Raw genomic sequence first — 14,519 nt, forward strand, 5'->3', positions numbered from 1 at the left:
TTCCGTGGAAATTCCGAAGAATTTCCGTGGAAATTCGAAGAATTTCCGTGAAATTCCGAAGAATTTCCGTGGAAATTCGAAGAATTTCCGTGGAAATTCCGAAGAATTTCCGTGGAAATTCCGAAGAATTTCCGTGGAAATTCGAAGAATTTCCGTGGAAATTCGAAGAATTTCCGTGGAAATTCCGAAGAATTTCCGTGGAAATTCGAAGAATTTCCGTGGAAATTCGAAGAATTTCCCGTGGAAATTCCGAAGAATTTCCGTGGAATTCGAATGATTTCCGTGGAAATTCCGAATGATTTCCGTGGAAATTCCGAAGAATTTCCCGTGGAAATTCCGAAGAATTTCCCGTGGAAATTGCGAAGAATTTCCCGTGGAAATTCCGAAGAATTTCCCGTGGAAATTCCGAAGAATTTGCCGTGGAAATTCCGAAGAATTTGCCGTGGAAATTCCGAAGAATTTCCCGTGGAAATTCCGAAGAATTTCCCGTGGAAATTCCGAAGAATTTCCCGTGGAAATTCCGAAGAATTTCCCGTGGAAATTCCGAAGAATTTCCCCATGAAATACCAAAGAATTTCCCGTGGAAATTCCGAAGAATTTCCGTGGGAATTCCGAATGATTTCCCGTGGAAATTCCGAATGATTTCCCGTGGAAATTCCGAAGAATTTCCCGTGGAAATTCCGAAGAATTTCCCGTGGAAATTCCGAAGAATTTCCCGTGGAAATTCCGAAGAATTTCCGTAGAATTCCGAGTGATTTCCGTGGAAATTCCGAAGAATTTCCGTGGAAATTCGAAGAATTTCCGTGGAAATTCCGAAGAATTTCCGTGGAAATTACGAAGAATTTCCGTGGAAATTCCGAAGAATTTCCGTGGAAATTCCGAAGAATTTCCGTGGAAATTCGAAGAATTTCCTGGAAATTCGAAGAATTTCCTGGAAATTCCGAAGAATTTCCGTGGAAATTCGAAGAATTTCCGTGGAAATTCCGAAGAATTTCCGTGGAAATTCGAAGAATTTCCGTGGAAATTCGAAGAATTTCCGTGGAAATTCGAAGAATTTCCGTGGAAATTCGAAGAATTTCCGTGGAAATTCCGAAGAATTTCCGTGGAAATTCGAAGAATTTCCGTGGAAATTCGAAGAATTTCCGTGGAAATTCGAAGAATTTCCGTGGAAATTCGAAGAATTTCCGTGGAAATTCCGAAGAATTTCCCGTGGAAATTCGAAGAATTTCCGTGGAAATTCGAAGAATTTCCGTGGAAATTCCGAAGAATTTCCGTGGAAATTCCGAAGAATTTCCGTGGAAATTCCGAAGAATTTCCGTGGAAATTCCGAAGAATTTCCGTGGAAATTCCGAAGAATTTCCGTGAAATTCGAAGAATTTCCGTGGAAATTCCGAAGAATTTCCGTGGAAATTCCGAAGAATTTCCGTGGAAATTCGAAGAATTTCCGTGGAAATTCCGAAGAATTTCCGTGGAAATTCGAAGAATTTCCGTGGAAATTCGAAGAATTTCCGTGGAAATTCCGAAGAATTTCCTTGGAAATTCCGAAGAATTTCCGTGGAAATTCCGAAGAATTTCCTTGGAAATTCGAAGAATTTCCGTGGAAATTCGAAGAATTTCCGTGGAAATTCCGAAGAATTTCCGTGGAAATTCGAAGAATTTCCCTGAAATTCGAAGAATTTCCTGGAAATTCGAAGAATTTCCTGGAAATTCCGAAGAATTTCCTGGAAATTCGAAGAATTTCCCTGAAAATTCCGAAGAATTTCCTGGAAATTCGAAGAATTTCCTGGAAATTCGAAGAATTTCCTGGAAATTCCGAAGAATTTCCTGAAATTTCGAAGAATTTCCTGGAAATTCGAAGAATTTCCTGGAAATTCGAAGAATTTCCTGGAAATTCGAAGAATTTCCCTGGAAATTCCGAAGAATTTCCCTGAAATTCGAAGAATTTCCTGGAAATTCGAAGAATTTCCCTGGAAATTCGAAGAATTTCCTGGAATTCGAAGAATTTCCTGGAAATTCGAAGAATTTCCTGGAAATTCGAAGAATTTCCTGGAAATTCGAAGAATTTCCTGGAAATTCGAAGAATTTCCCTGAAATTCCGAAGAATTTCCTGGAAATTCGAAGAATTTCCTGAAATTCGAAGAATTTCCTGGAAATTCGAAGAATTTCCTGGAAATTCCGAAGAATTTCCCTGGAAATTCGAAGAATTTCCTGGAAATTCGAAGAATTTCCCCTGGAAATTCGAAGAATTTCCTGGAAATTCGAAGAATTTCCGTGAAATTCCGAAGAATTTCCGTGAAAATTCGAAGAATTTCCGTGAAAATTCGAAGAATTTCCTGGAAATTCCGAAGAATTTCCTGGAAATTCGAAGAATTTCCTGGAAATTCGAAGAATTTCCGTGGAAATTCGAAGAATTTCCGTGGAAATTCCGAAGAATTTCCTGGAAATTCGAAGAATTTCCTGGAAATTCGAAGAATTTCTGGAAATTCGAAGAATTTCCTGAAATTCGAAGAATTTCCTGGAAATTCGAAGAATTTCCTGGAAATTCGAAGAATTTCCTGGAAATTCGAAGAATTTCCTGGAAATTCGAAGAATTTCCTGGAAATTCGAAGAATTTCCCCTGGAAATTCGAAGAATTTCCTGGAATTCGAAGAATTTCCTGGAAATTCGAAGAATTTCCCTGGAAATTCGAAGAATTTCCTGGAAATTCGAAGAATTTCCTGGAAATTCGAAGAATTTCCTGGAAATTCGAAGAATTTCCTGGAAATTCGAAGAATTTCCTGGAATTCGAAGAATTTCCTGGAAATTCGAAGAATTTCTGGAAATTCGAAGAATTTCCGTGGAAATTCGAAGAATTTCCGTGGAAATTCGAAGAATTTCCGTGGAAATTCGAAGAATTTCCGTGGAAATTCGAAGAATTTCCCGTGGAAATTCGAAGAATTTCCGTGGAAATTCGAAGAATTTCCGTGGAAATTCGAAGAATTTCCGTGGAAATTCCGAAGAATTTCCGTGGAAATTCGAAGAATTTCCGTGGAAATTCGAAGAATTTCCCGTGGAAATTCGAAGAATTTCCGTGGAAATTCGAAGAATTTCCGTGGAAATTCGAAGAATTTCCGTGGAAATTCGAAGAATTTCCGTGGAAATTCGAAGAATTTCCGTGGAAATTCGAAGAATTTCCGTGGAAATTCGAAGAATTTCCCGTGGAAATTCGAAGAATTTCCGTGGAAATTCCGAAGAATTTCCGTGGAAATTCGAAGAATTTCCGTGGAAATTCGAAGAATTTCCGTGGAAATTCGAAGAATTTCCGTGGAAATTCCGAAGAATTTCCGTGGAAATTCGAAGAATTTCCGTGGAAATTCGAAGAATTTCCGTGGAAATTCGAAGAATTTCCGTGGAAATTCGAAGAATTTCCGTGGAAATTCGAAGAATTTCCGTGGAAATTCGAAGAATTTCCGTGGAAATTCGAAGAATTTCCGTGGAAATTCGAAGAATTTCCGTGGAAATTCGAAGAATTTCCGTGGAAATTCCGAAGAATTTCCGTGGAAATTCGAAGAATTTCCGTGGAAATTCGAAGAATTTCCGTGGAAATTCCGAAGAATTTCCGTGGAAATTCGAAGAATTTCCGTGGAAATTCGAAGAATTTCCGTGGAAATTCGAAGAATTTCCGTGGAAATTCGAAGAATTTCCGTGGAAATTCGAAGAATTTCCGTGGAAATTCCGAAGAATTTCCGTGGAAATTCGAAGAATTTCCGTGGAAATTCGAAGAATTTCCTTGGAAATTCGAAGAATTTCCGTGGAAATTCCGAAGAATTTCCTTGGAAATTCGAAGAATTTCCGTGGAAATTCCGAAGAATTTCCGTGGAAATTCGAAGAATTTCCTGGAAATTCGAAGAATTTCCGTGGAAATTCCGAAGAATTTCCTGGAAATTCGAAGAATTTCCTGGAAATTCGAAGAATTTCCTGAAAATTCGAAGAATTTCCTGGAAATTCGAAGAATTTCCTGGAAATTCGAAGAATTTCTGGAAATTCCGAAGAATTTCCTGGAAATTCGAAGAATTTCCTGGAAATTCGAAGAATTTCCCTGGAAATTCGAAGAATTTCCTGGAAATTCGAAGAATTTCCTGGAAATTCCGAAGAATTTCCTGGAAATTCGAAGAATTTCCTGGAAATTCGAAGAATTTCCTGGAAATTCGAAGAATTTCCCTGAAATTCGAAGAATTTCCTGGAAATTCGAAGAATTTCCTGGAAATTCGAAGAATTTCCTGGAAATTCGAAGAATTTCCTGAAATTCGAAGAATTTCCTGGAAATTCGAAGAATTTGCCTGGAAATTCGAAGAATTTCCTGGAAATTCGAAGAATTTCCCTGGAAATTCGAAGAATTTCCTGGAAATTCGAAGAATTTCCTGGAAATTCGAAGAATTTCCTGAAATTCGAAGAATTTCCGTGAAAATTCGAAGAATTTCCGTGAAAATTCGAAGAATTTCCGTGAAAATTCGAAGAATTTCCGTGAAATTCGGGAAATTCGAAGAATTTCCTGGAAATTCCGAAGAATTTCCTGGAAATTCGAAGAATTTCCGTGGAAATTCGAAGAATTTCCGTGGAAATTCGAAGAATTTCCGTGGAAATTCGAAGAATTTCCTGGAAATTCGAAGAATTTCCCTGGAAATTCGAAGAATTTCCTGGAAATTCCGAAGAATTTCCTGAAATTCGAAGAATTTCCTGGAAATTCGAAGAATTTCCTGGAAATTCGAAGAATTTCCTGGAAATTCGAAGAATTTCCCTGGAAATTCGAAGAATTTCCTGGAAATTCGAAGAATTTCCTGGAAAATCGAAGAATTTCCCTGGAAATTCCGAAGAATTTCCTGGAATTCGAAGAATTTCCTGGAAATTCGAAGAATTTCCTGGAAATTCCGAAGAATTTCCTGGAAATTCGAAGAATTTCCTGGAAATTCGAAGAATTTCCCCTAGGAATTGAAGAATTTCCTGGAAATTCCGAAGAATTTCCTGGAATTCCGAAGAATTTCCTGGAAATTCGAAGAATTTACCCTGGAAATTCCGAAGAATTTCCTGGAAATTCGAAGAATTTCCTGGAAATTCCGAAGAATTTCCTGGAAATTCGAAGAATTTCCTGGAAATTCGAAGAATTTCCTGGAAATTCGAAGAATTTCCCTGAAACTCGAAGAATTTCCTGGAATTCGAAGAATTTCCTGGGAATTCGAAGAATTTCCTAAATTCCGAAGAATTTCCTGAATTCCGAAGAATTTCCCCTGGAAATTCGAAGAATTTCCTGAATTCGAAGAATTTCTGGAAATTCGAAAAATTTCCCTGGAAATTCGAAAAATTTCCTGGAAATTCGAAAATTTCCTGGAATTTCGAAGAATTTCCTCTGGAAATTCGAAGAATTTCCTGGAAATTCAAAGAATTTCCCGTTGAAATTCAAAGAATTTCCCGTTGAAATTCAAAGAATTTCCGTGGAAATTCCAAAGAATCTCCCGTGGAAACTCCAAAGAATTTCCCCTGGAAATTCCGAAAAATTTCCCCTGGAAATTCCCGAAAAATTTCCCCTGGAAATTCCCGAATAATTTCCTCTGGAAATTCCGAAGAATTTCCTGAAATTCGAAGAATTTCCTGGAATTCGAAGAATTTCCTGGAAATTCGAAAGAATTTCCCTGAAATTCAAAGAATTTTCGTTGAAATTCCAAAGAATTTCCGTGGAAATTCCAAAGAATTTCCCGTGGAAATTCCAAAGAATCTCCCGTGGAAACTCCAAAGAATTTCCCGTGGAAATTCCAAAACATTTCCCGTGGGAATTCCAAAGATTCTTTGGAATGGAAATTCCAAAGAATTTCTCGTGGCAATTCCAAAGAATTTCCCGTGGAAATTCCAAAGAATTTCCCGTGGAAATTCCAAAGAATTTCCCGTGGAAATTCCAAAGAATTTCCCGTGGAAATTCCAAAGAATTTCCGTGGAAATTCAAAGAATTTCCGTGGAAATTCCAAAGAATTTCCGTGGAAATTCCAAAGAATTTTCAGTGGAAATTCCAAAAAATTTACGTGGAAATTCCAAAGAATTTCCGTGGAAATTCCAAGAATTTCCGTGGAAATTCCAAAGAATTTCCGTGGAAATTCCAAAGAATTTCCGTGGAAATTCAAAAAATTTCCGTGGAAATTCAAAGAATTTCCGTGGAAATTCCAAAGAATTTCCGTGGAAATTCAAAGAATTTCCGTGGAAATTCCAAAGAATTTTCCATGGAAATTCCAAAAAATTTCCGTGGAAATTCCAAAAGCTTACCCGTGGAAATTCCAAAGACTTTTCCGTGGAAATTCCAAAGAATTTCCCGTGAAAATTCGAAAGGATTTCCCGTGGAAATTCCAAAGAATTTCCGTTGGAAATTCCAAAGAATTTCCCGTGGAAATTCCAAAGATTTTTGCTTGGAAATTTCGAAGATTTTCCGTGGAAATTCGAAGAATTTCCGTGGAAATTCCGAAGAATTTCCGTGGAAATTCGAAGAATTTCCGTGGAAATTCCGAAGAATTTCCGTGGAAATTCGAAGAATTTCCGTGGAAATTCGAAGAATTTCCGTGGAAATTCCGAAGAATTTCCGTGGAAATTCGAAGAATTTCCGTGGAAATTCGAAGAATTTCCGTGGAAATTCCGAAGAATTTCCGTGGAAATTCCGAAGAATTTCCATGGAAATTCGAAGAATTTCCGTGGAAATTCCGAAGAATTTCCGTGGAAATTCCGAAGAATTTCCGTGGAATTTCCGAAGAATTTCCGTGGAAATTCGAAGAATTTCCGTGGAAATTCCGAAGAATTTCCGTGGAAATTCGAAGAATTTCCGTGGAAATTCCGAAGAATTTCCGTGGAAATTCGAAGAATTTCCGTGGAAATTCCGAAGAATTTCCGTGGAAATTCCGAAGAATTTCCGTGGAAATTCCGAAGAATTTCCGTGGAAATTCGAAGAATTTCCCGTGGAAATTCCGAAGAATTTCCCGTGGAAATTCCGAAGAATTTCCCGTGGAAATTCCGAAGAATTTCCCGTGGAAATTCCGAAGAATTTATTTATTTATATATTTATATATATCCGAAGAATTTCCCGTGGAAATTCCGAAGAATTTATTTACTTATATATTTATATATATCCGAAGAATTTCCCGTGGAAATTCCGAAGAATTCCCCGTGGAATTTTGAAGAATTGCCCGAGGAAATTCTGAAGAATTGCCCGTGGAAATTTCGAAGAATTTCCCGTGGAAATTTCGAAGAATTGCCCGTGGAAATTCCGAAGAGTGTCCCGTGGAAATTCCGAAGAATTACCGTGGAAATGCCAAAGAATTTCCCGTGGAAATTCCAAACAATTTTCCGTGGCAATTCCGAAGAATTTTCTTCTTACGATATGTGAGGACATTCCATTTAACGAGTTAAAAATGTTTTGTTCAATCAAAGTTAATTGGAGCACCCATGAAGCGGGCTTGGTAGTCATATGGCTACTGCTTCTGCCTCATACGCAGGAGCTCGTGGGGTCAATCCCAGGTCCTTTCCATTCTCTTACTTTGTATCTTTCTCTTTATTTCTCATGTTCTAGCAATCGCTAGAACTGGAAATGGACTTCCATACCATTTCCATTACTATTCCTATACCTTCAACTTGAGTATTCTAACAGTAATCTGCTAGAATTGGAAATGAACTATAGAGCTCGTTTCCTACATCCAATTAGAAATTCCATCAGTTACCTTCTCCTATCTATCACATTGGCAGCTCGTTAACCAAGACGGACCTCTGCCTCTCCAACCTAACCCAGAAATTCCAACAAATTCCGCATGAACTCGTGGCAAGTGCAGAGGTATATTCGGCGGCTTGCAGTGGGCGAGTGATTGCATCATCATTTCCTCCCCCTTCCCTACATTGACTTGCATTCTGACGTGGCAGGCGCCAGTATGACCTAACAAATGATATCACCAGTACTTGTACATTGAAGATGTGTGCTAGTCCCAAGCAAACATCTGTTGGTTCCCTGTGCAAGAACAGCTGATCTGGTCATAATGGAGTAGCAACTACGAGCAGTCAATCAAGCTCAAGCTCAAGCTCAAGCTCAATCAAAGGTAATTGGACCACCCGACGTGGACATTAACTTACAATGCTCTGAAAACTTAGATGTTAATATTTGTTGGAAAATTGGATTTTTGGATTTGAAAATTGTTTTAGAGGTAACCACTTTCCTTCGATGAGACACGAACTCACGATCCTCAGTACGCTAAACTGGTGCTTATAACCAACTAAGCTACGAAGGACCTTCGTCGGCCTTTGCAACTTAGCGACTACTGAATGATCCCGAAAAATTTCCCACATAATGTTTTTTTTTGTTCAATTAATTCATGTTTTGAGCCATTTAAAATTGAACATATTGATTGAAAAATAAATCAAATCACGATATGGGAGGATCGACCGTACAAACAAGCTGCCCAAGTGAAGTGGAGGTACGTGTGTGTGTCCGTTTGTATTTTGTTATTTTTATCTCCCATCGGATCGAAATGATACGGGACTAGAGAAATGAAGTTTTCGTCGTTTTCGTCCGAGTGCTTTGCTCCATACCCCACCGCCAAACCCCAAACTGACACGAAGAACCATCATCCCAGCGAATGAACAAACAAACAAACAAACATGAACGGGGGCGGACGCGGGTGTGGTCGCGGCTGGCCATTCGAACCTGGACATGATTGTTGATAGATGGTCGGGGCGGGGAGGGCAGTGGCGGTGTGTGGCAAAGTGATGACGAGGCTTGCTCGTGGCGAAGAAATTCATCTCGGGAATTATGACAGTCAGCAAACTTCGGTTGATTTTGGCTTGTTTTCGTTACGGTCTCTATCCGTTTGGCCAGATATCGATTAGATTGTTTGCGTTATTGATATCTTCCGTTCTGGGAGTGAGTGGGTGCGCCGTGGTTTTGGATGGAGAAAGTGATTTGCTGTTCACGTTTTGTTGATGTTGATTTTGTTGTGGAATTGTGTAATATTTTGAGATATTTTCATAATCAAATGGTTCCGTGATAGTACGTTTCTATACGTAGATAATTTATATAAATACTTTTGCTGATCTGAGGCAAAACGCAAGAAAGTATTAAGTAGGTTGTTTGTGAGATTTTTTTTTTGTGAGAAGTATAATTTTGATCAGACGAAAACGAATCCATGAGAATGGTAAAGTGAGAGCATATTGCCATTCCGGAGATGGCAAGTCCGAATAGAATAAGATAAATATTCAACATAATTCTCGTTGTTTCATTTCCATGCACATAAACCATTAAAAAATCGTGTTCTGGTTCGAACCAATTCAATTTTTAAACACTTTTGATTTAATTGATTCGATATTTGTCGTATTACTTTCGCAAATCTTCTAAAAAGCTTTTGTACCATTGTTCCCCACGTACCAACACTCAACACCCAAAGCCATGCCGTCACACTTTGTACTACCCTGTTGGGAAGCGGGAAACGACCAAGTGCTGAAAAGTGTGTCAACTTTGTCACCGCATCCTCCTCCGTGCGAAGGTGCAAAGGATCCTGAGGAATTTTCCCGTTCGCAGTCATGCTATGCCCGGTTCTGCTCTATCATCAACTAAAACGATTTCGTTTCGGCCACTTCGCTGTACTCTCCGACTGCAGCTGCTGCTGTTGCGGGAAGCTGAGAGAGATGGCGGCACAACACATAAAGGAAAATTGTTCAGGAAATTGAATTTTATCGTACAATAATATGATTTTCAGAATCAGTGCGCCTTCTGCGGAAAGGTCCTGGGTGTCGCCATCGTCCCTGTCCTTGGTATCGCCATGTATTCGTTGGCTGCACTGGTGCCGTTCATTGCTAGATATATAGGCAGTACTCAGTTCGTACCTCCCTGCTCTGGAATAACATTTTGCGGAGAAGTTTATCTTACTGGAATGCGGAAGACTAGCCCTATCAGAGTGCGCAAGGTGAGTTTGTGTACCTTCGTCGCGTAGGGGTTCGGTATTGGAAGAATAATTCAATTTTAGGTGAACACCCCCATTCTGTAGCAAGAAAAAAGTCGAGCATTCTCCTCCATCATCATCATCAAGACCATCGTCAGGGATACATTACCATATTCTGCCAACGCTCTGTCGCCGACGAATCGTTCGAATGGTGTGCGCAGTAATTTTCACCGGAAGTTTCCGACACCTCAACAACAACACCGACAGGCAACCCACAAAGGGGCAACCAGAGAAAATCCATCATCGATTCTACCCCAGCAGAGCCGAACGTTACCCCGAGGATACTGAGCGCATTTGCTGTGTTTACGGAAGGGAAACTCCAAGGACGACAACGACGGCGCAACCCACCCAACCGAACAGGAAATTCGATCAGCACGCGGCGGGAGAAAGGTGATAATTGAATTGATTTAAACAAGCCATAAAAACAGAGATAAAATAAAATTAAATCGAATCGAAACGAAAGCGTGAGCCACTTTTTTCCTGGGACAACGGAAACCCCATCATCGTATGGGCACTTTTCGGGCGCCGCCAGGGGCCTCTGCATACGTGGTCCAGCCGTGAATTATTGCCGCCTTTCAAATGGGACCGATCGGAAAAACAACCTTTCCAATTCATTGAACAAATAGCGAGTAGAACGGGGTAACGGGGAACTGCCACTGCAAAACCCCATTCGGGCCAAAGTTTCGCCAAACCACGTACATCGATCGCACACATCCCTCGGCACACAGGTGCGTGTCGGCGCCGGGTCCATTTCACGAGTCGTTTCGCAAAGAAAACCATTTTCCCGCGAACTGCGGCCATGAATAACGTTTTATTCTCTGCTGCCGAAACCACAACCGCCGACGCTGCCAGTGACAAACGCGAACACCGTGGAACGGGGTGGCTCTCTACATTGTATTTTAAAAATATGAAACTCAAAAGCAATGCCCTTGATCGCATATTTGTCCCATATGAATAGGTAATCCAGCAAGGTTGGGACTAATATTCGATCATAGACAGCAATACAAAAGTAATGTAAAACTTTTCATGTAAACGACAGAATAACTTGTCCATAAATGTCTGCACTTTTTTTAAATTAAAACCATAAAAACCACTGCTACTCATGATTTCATAGTTGAAGTAACAACCATTGCACTTTTACACACATTCAGAACGATTTATGGATAAACTAAAAAATTTAAAACATTTCAACCCGTGAACACTTTAATGATGTTTGAAACATGCAACGTATGGATGATCCAGCGATTAAAGTACCCTAATAAACGCGTAGTAAGTCGAATTAGTTGAAATTTTGAATAATTGTTACGTCGACTATGAAATCATGGGCAGACTGGGGAATCATGGGCAGACTGGGGAAGAGCAATTATAGTTTCAGATATGTATGAAAGCAAAAGTAAGATGCGGACCGACTGTCCTTAAAACTACTTTGATTACCATTTAGGAGGTTTTCGACTAATTGAATCTTCAATGCCCATAGCTGATAGAAACAATACAAATCATTCGTTTAAGTACAAACTTCTGAATAAGGTAAATTATATTTTTATTATGTGAAGTAGTTTGGGCAGAATTTACAATTATAAAAATAAAAGTATCCGACAAAATGTGATTCGCTTTTCTGATATGTTGCAAATTATCCCCGTTCCACGGTACCCACGTCGCATCGTATCAGCAGACGTAAGTGCTGTGGTTTCTTTATAGCTTCTCTCGAGAAAACCGTGCGTGCGCTTCGACCCAGACACGCAACGCAACAGTCAGATAGCAGCAGCCGTTAAATGCCAACAAAGTGACAGCCGCACTGTGGTCGGATCATAGTGAAATCACGGCACGTGTTATTGACTTGTTTGCGTTGCTTGCTAGAAGTGTGGTGATTTCCTCAAAGTTTTGGAATAACTGAACTGAAAATCACGGTCGAACAGAATAATTCTGTTCTGCCTTGCTTTAGAAAAGGAAGCCTACACAGTAAGCAATATCTTTGCGAAAGATAACATACTTTAAGGAAACAATCCGAAAATGTTACCAAGATTTCACCGAATCCCGACCACAGTGAGGCGGCGCAGCGACACATTGCGTTTCCACGTCAGCCCTAATCAATCCCACTCCGGAGGAAAGCCCTACTATAGCATCAAAGAAAATAAACACTCGACGTGATTTAGGAAACATCTTTCCGTGACGGGACGGGGCGGTGCCAATCTTGCCAGACTCAGGTTGCAGGTGTTTTATTCTGAGACGAGGTCGATGCCGCTAAAGTGAACGATGCGATAGGTACTGAATTTCGATCAAGTGTTTACGGCTACGATTCGAACGATTTACGGCAATTGAAAGATGACGCATTGCCGCTATGCTGGCGAGCGTCTGGGATTATTTTCCTGAAATATTCATTTAGATAGCTGATTTTATTTGCTAAATCGTTATTGAAATGTGCGCCCTCTTCGTTTTGCGTGGGATGCAGTTCGTCTTGTGCAGCAACAGCGAGGTTGTTTGGCTTTTGTGTGTGAATTCAATTCCATCTCGAACTGTCCGGTAGGTGTACTATGCGGAGGAAAATTGTTTCAGCTATTATTATTTTTATCATTAGTTATTGCAAATTGAAAATTGAAGATAGTGGAAAAGTCATTCGATTCAGTGGCCCATTTCAGCACGGGGTACGGAATTCTGAAGTCACTCTCAGCTACGCATAATAAGTTTGAAAATCAAATGAATAAAGTATTATGTATAATTATATTTCAGAGAAAAATTGAAAATCTTCTTCTACAACTTACAGGGCATTAATTTGGTAATAGAAGGAGCAAACTCACCGACATTCGAACTCATAATACGACTTGGAAAATACTAATTCCATTGAATTCTTCCATTCAGACCTCAACTGCAAGGGCGTCTTCAATGTACCGTACTTGACTCAACGTCGAGTTTGTAAAGTCACAATCGAATGGTGGTATTCAATGGGATAGTATTAACCTGTTATTTTTTTTTATTTATTGTTTCGTCCATATATTTTGTAGACCTAGTTATTAAATTGGTAGCCTGAACCGATAATAGTTTTTTTTTTGTAAATTGATGGTCTTGATTAGAAATATTGTAATAGAGTGTCATCAACTTATAATACGTGTATAGAAGTGTTTTAGCTGCATTTTTAACATCGTTTGGTCAATATTGTCACAATATTTCTTGAAAGTCAGCATCATCTGAAACAAAGGTCCATATTTAGCATAGTTTTTTCGATGATAGATTACGGAGAATATTTGTCGATGCCGCAGTTATCGTGAAGGTACAAAAAAGCTGTGGGAAGTCAATTCTATGGGAGACAATATCTTCTTCTCTATATAATAAAATTGAATTGAAATTTCCTTTCTGATGATTTAACTCGTGGACGGTTTGGTTAAAGTTTGCATAATACAAAAAGTTGGTGAATTCAACGAGGAAATGCAAAACTTCATTAGAATTCATCTATGGGTCAGCTGTTAAGGAAAACAAAACAAACAAAACATTATATCTCATTGTGACATTTGCAACACCCGGGCAAAGCTGGGTTTCTTTCGCTAGGGCAAATGATCCGATAGTCGTGAGTGTTCCTATAGTTGCGGTAGTACAATGAATCAAACGCAGCAACCCACTACGTCCAATAATAAATTGATATGTCAGAATACAAACCAAGTGGAAACAGCATTGATTATCTTGATAAATTGGTAAATATCTTCAAAATACCTTACTAAATTTTCGCCTTTGCTCCAATAGTTGTGGTAGTGTTCCTATAGTTGCGAGTCCCGTAAGAAAACAATGGGATTCGCAACTATAGGAACACGAATTAAAAAATATTACAACTATTTACACAATGTACCAATAATTGGAGTTGTCATTTTAGGACGGAATTTATGGAATGCTTGCGACGGAAGCGGTTTTCCATTAAAATAGATGGGGAAATCTATCGAATATATATACAAGGTAAGCGAAATAAGTATTGGAATAATTCTGGGAAAATGAATAGTGTTGGAACGTGCTTAGTTCCTCCACTATTGGATCATTTACCCTAGTTGTTTAGAAAGGTACCATTTCAAAGTCACAACACACTGATTGACTCTATTCTCTCTGCATGTGTAATCGAGAAGAGGAACCAAACTATGCTACAATATTCTAAAATAGGCCTAACGTAAGCAGCATATAATGTCTTTATGGTGTATGGATCATGGAAATTGTAACAAAATCGTTTTATGAAACTCAACATGTTATTGGATTTGCTTACAATTGCGTTATAATGATCAATGAATGTGAGTTTTGAATCCAATATTACTCTCGGGTCTCTTACTCTATCACACCTTGCTATACTTCGATTATCAATCGAAGTTGTTATCGATCATTTCGTAATGTGCGTTTTATCATTTAGTAGTTTTTCAATAATTCATTCCAGAAGCTGAATTTCAAAATGTGTTGTATGGTGGACTTCTAGTGCGAATGTTTTTCTACAACTTTGCCTAATAGTTCGTTATTAGAATTCAACTAGTAACGGAGTTATAGCGCTAGTTTCAGTAGCAC

General features: G+C 39.1%; 1 protein-coding gene across 1 annotated transcript in view; it reads left to right on the forward strand.

Moving 5' to 3' along the window:
• The window catches only part of LOC134223878 (MOXD1 homolog 2-like), a 634,833-nt gene that overhangs the window by 433,679 nt on the left and 186,635 nt on the right, over positions 1–14,519 (forward strand). The window lies entirely within an intron of this gene.

This window comes from Armigeres subalbatus, chromosome 3 (genome assembly GCF_024139115.2).
Source record: "Armigeres subalbatus isolate Guangzhou_Male chromosome 3, GZ_Asu_2, whole genome shotgun sequence".
Classification (NCBI taxonomy): Eukaryota; Metazoa; Arthropoda; class Insecta; order Diptera; family Culicidae; genus Armigeres; species Armigeres subalbatus.